Here is a 4,893-nt window from a genome sequence, read left to right on the forward strand (position 1 = left end):
ACAGGCTACCGCGGGTCTCTCGATCATCCAGGCCGGCAAACTATACCCTCGGTAAAATTTTTTTACGAGGGTGAAATTTTCATCGTGGTGTCGCACGTTAGACGCGGACAGGCTATCGCGGGTCTCTCGATCATCCAGGCCGGCAAAGTATACCCTCGGTAAAAAAATTTTACGAGGGTGAAATTTTCATCGTGGTGTCGCACGTTAGACGCGGACAGGCTACCGCGGGTCTCTCGATCATCAGGCGGCAAACTATACCCTCGGTAAAAAATTTTTACGAGGGTGAAATTTTCATCGTGGTGTCGCACGTTAGACGCGGACAGGCTATCGCGGGTCTCTCGATCATCCAGGCCGGCAAAGTATACCCTCGGTAAAAAATTTTTACGAGGGTGAAATTTTCATCGTGGTGTCGCACGTTAGACGCGGACAGGCTACCGCGGGTCTCTCGATCATCCAGGCCGGCAAAGTATACCCTCGGTAAAAAAATTTTACGAGGGTGAAATTTTCATCGTGGTGTCGCACGTTAGACGCGGACAGGCTATCGCGGGTCTCTCGATCATCCAGGCCGGCAAACTATACCCTCGGTAAAATTTTTTTACGAGGGTGAAATTTTCATCGTGGTGTCGCACGTTAGACGCGGACAGGCTATCGCGGGTCTCTCGATCATCCAGGCCGGCAAAGTATACCCTCGGTAAAATTTTTTTACGAGGGTGAAATTTTCATCGTGGTGTCGCACGTTAGACGCGGACAGGCTACCGCGGGTCTCTCGACCATCGAGGCCTTCAAACTATACCCTCGGTAAAATTTTTTTACAAGGTGAAATGTTCATCGGTAAGCCGCACGTTAGATGCGGACAGGCTACCGCGGGTCTCTCGACCATCGAGGCCGTCTAACTATACCCTCGGTAAAAAAAATTTACAAGGCTGAAATGTTCATCGGGAAGCCGCACGTTAGACGAGGCAGGCTACCGCGGGTCTCTCGACCATCGAGGCCTTCAAACTATACCCTCGGTAAAAAATTTTTACAAGGGTGAAATGTTCATCGGGAAGCCGCACGTTAGATGCGGACAGGCTACCGCGGGTCTCTCGACCATCGAGGCCGTCTAACTATACCCTCGGTAAAAAAAATTTACAAGGCTGAAATGTTCATCGGGAAGCCGCACGTTAGACGAGGCAGGCTACCGCGGGTCTCTCGACCATCGAGGCCGTCTAACTGTACCCTCGGTAAAAAAATGTACAAGGCTGAAATGTTCATCGGAAGCCGCACGTTAGACGCGGACAGGCTACCGCGGGTCTCTCGACCATCGAGGCCGTCTAACTGTACCCTCGGTAAAAAAAATTTACAGGCTGAAATGTTCATCGGGAAGCCGCACGTTAGACGAGGCAGGCTACCGCGGGTCTCTCGACCATCGAGGCCGTCTAACTGTACCCTCGGTAAAAAAAATGTACAAGGCTGAAATGTTCATCGGGAAGCCGCACGTTAGACGCGGACAGGGCTACCGCGGGTCTCTCGACCATCGAGGCCGTCTAACTATCCCCTCGGTAAAAAAAATTTACAAGGCTGAAATTTCCATCGGGAAGCCGTACGTTAGACGCAGGCAAGCTACGCGGGTCTCTCGACCATCGAGGCCGTCTAACTGTACCCTCGGTAAAAAAATTGACAAGGCTGAAATATTCATCGGGAAGCCGCACGTTAGACGAGGCAGGCTACCGCGGGTCTCTCGACCATCGAGGCCGTCTAAATATACCCTCGGTAAAAAAAAATTTACAAGGCTGAAATGTTCATCGGGAAGCCGCACGTTAGACGCAGGCAAGCTACTGCGGGTCTCTCGACCATCGAGGCCGTCTAACTGTACCCTCGGTAGAATTTTTTTTACCAGGCTGAAATGTTCATCGGGAAGCCGCACGTTAGACGAGGACAGGCTACCGCGGATCTCTCGACCATCGAGGCCGTCTAACTGTACCCTCGGTAAAAAAAAATTTACAAGGCTGACATGTTCATCGGGAAGCCGCACGTTAGACGAGGCAGGCTACCGCGGGTCTCTCGACCATCGAGGCCGTCTGACTTTACCCTCGGTAAAATTTTTTACAAGGGTGAAATGTTCATCGGGAAGCCGCACGTTAGACGCGGACAGGCTACCGCGGATCTCTCGACCATCGAGGCCGTCTAACTGTACCCTCGGTAAAAAAAAATGTACAAGGCTGAAATGTTCATCGGGAAGCCGCACGTTAGACGAGGCAGGCTACCGCGGGTCTCTCGACCATCGAGGCCGTCTAACTATCCCCTCGGTAAAAAAAATTTACAAGGCTGAAATTTCCATCGGGAAGCCGTACGTTAGACGCAGGCAAGCTACCGCGGGTCTCTCGACCATCGAGGCCGTCTAACTGTACCCTCGGTAAAAAAAATTGACAAGGCTGAGATATTCATCGGGAAGCCGCACGTTAGACGCGGACAGGCTACCGCGGATCTCTCGACCATCGAGGCCGTCTAACTGTACCCTCGGTAAAAAAAAATTTACAAGGCTGACATGTTCATCGGGAAGCCGCACGTTAGACGAGGCAGGCTACCGCGGGTCTCTCGACCATCGATCGAAGCCGTCTAACTGTACCCTCGGTAAAAAAAATGTACAAGGCTGAAATGTTCATCGGGAAGCCGCACGTTAGACGAGGCAGGCTACCGCGGGTCTCTCGACCATCGATCGAAGCCGTCTAACTGTACCCTCGGTAAAAAAAAATGTACAAGGCTGAAATGTTCATCGGGAAGCCGCACGTTAGACGAGGCAGGCTACCGCGGGTCTCTCGACCATCGAAGCCGTCTGACTGTACCCTCGGTAAAAAAAATTCACAAGGCTGAAATGTTCATCGGGAAGCCGCACGTTAGACGAGGCAGGCTACCGCGGGTCTCTCGACCATCGAAGCCGTCTAACTGTACCCTCGGTAAAAAAAATTCACAAGGCTGAAATGTTCATCGGGAAGCCGCACGTTAGACGCAGGCAGGCTACCGCGGGTCTCTCGACCATCGAAGCCGTCTAACTGTACCCTCGGTAAAAAATTTTTACAAGGCTGAAATGTTCATCGGGAAGCCGCACGTTAGATGCGGACAGGCTACCGCGGGTCTCTCGACCATCGAGGCCGTCAAACTATACCCTCGGTAAAAAAAATTTTACAAGGGTGAAATTTTCATCGGTAAGCCGCACGTTAGACGCAGGCAGGCTACCGCGGGTCTCTCGACCATCGAAGCCTTCAAACTATACCCTCGGTAAAACTTTTTTACGAGGGTGAAATTTTCATCGGGAAGCCGCACGTTAGAATAGTACAGCAGGTCTCTCGATGAAACGATCACATTTCATGTAACGTAACGTAACAAAGGCAGGCATCGTACACCCTAACCCTAAGCCGCCTCTTGACGATGCACGTCCCTAACCCTAACCCTAACCCTAACCCTAACCCTAACCCTAACCCTAACCCTAACCCTAACCCTAACCCTAACTAAAACCTAACCCTAACCCTAACCCTAACCCTAACCCTAACCCTAACCCTAACCTAACCCTAACCCTAACCCTAACCCTAACCCTAACCCTAACCCTAACCCTAACCCTAACCCTAACCCTAACCCTAACCCTAACCCTAACCCTAACCCTAACCCTAACCCTAACCCTAACCCTAACCCTAACCCTAACCCTAACCCTAACCCTAACCCTAACCCTAACCCTAACCCTAACCAGTCCGTGTCAGGACCCGAGCTGTCCTTAGTCCTCGATACGTTAGCCTGGTTTCGTTCGCGAATGTCAGGTCCATATGGACATAAGCATGGTATTCCTCGATACGTTAGCCTGGTTTCGCGAGTGTCAGGACCATATGGACATAAGCATGGTATTCCTCGATACGTTAACCTGGTTTCGCGAATGTCAGGACCATATGGACATAAGCATGGTATTCCTCGATACGTTAACCTGGTTTCGCGAATGTCAGGACCATATGGACATAAGCATGGTATTCCTCGATACGTTAACCTGGTTTCGCGAATGTCAGGACGTAAGCGGGACTTGTTAAAATTTTTGTTTTCCATGCCTTAACCGACCGCGGGTTGGGGACGACCACGTACACTGACACCCGCGGTAGCCGCTAGCCAGGCCGTTCACGTCCCTTTACCAGCGGTAGCCGCTATCGGGTCGACCACGTACACTGACACCCGCGGTAGCCCGCTAGCCAGGCCGTCCACGTCCCTTTACCCGCGGTAGCCCGCTATCGGGTCGACCACGTACACCGATACCCGCGGTAGCCCGCTAGCACGGGCCGTCCACGTCCCTTTACCAGCGGTAGCCCAGTATCGGGTCGACCACGTACACTGACACCCGCGGTAGCCCCACGTCCCCTTTACCAGCGGTAGCCCGCTATCGGGTCCGACCACGTACACCGACACCCGCGTAGCCCGCTAGCCAGGCCGTCCACGTCCCTTTACCCGCGGTAGCCCGCTATCGGGTCGACCACGTACACCGATACCCGCGGTAGCCCGCTAGCACGGCCGTCCACGTCCCTTTACCCGCGGTAGCTCGCTATCGGGTCGACCACGTACACTGACACCCGCGGTAGCCCGCTAGCCAGGCCGTCCACGTCCCTTTACCAGCGGTAGCCCGCTATCGGGTCGACCACGTACACCGACACCCGCGGTAGCCCGCTAGCCAGGCCGTCCACGTCCCTTTACCCGCGGTAGCCCGCTATCGGGTCGACCACGTACACCGATACCCGCGGTAGCCCGCTAGCACGGCCGTCCACGTCCCTTTACCAGCGGTAGCCCAGTATCGGGTCGACCACGTACACTGACACCCGCGGTAGCCCGCTAGCCAGGCCGTCCACGTCCCTTTACCAGCGGTAGCCCGCTATCGGGTCGACC

Source organism: Mytilus trossulus, unplaced genomic scaffold, assembly GCF_036588685.1.
Source record: "Mytilus trossulus isolate FHL-02 unplaced genomic scaffold, PNRI_Mtr1.1.1.hap1 h1tg000683l__unscaffolded, whole genome shotgun sequence".
Lineage (NCBI taxonomy): Eukaryota > Metazoa > Mollusca > Bivalvia > Mytilida > Mytilidae > Mytilus > Mytilus trossulus.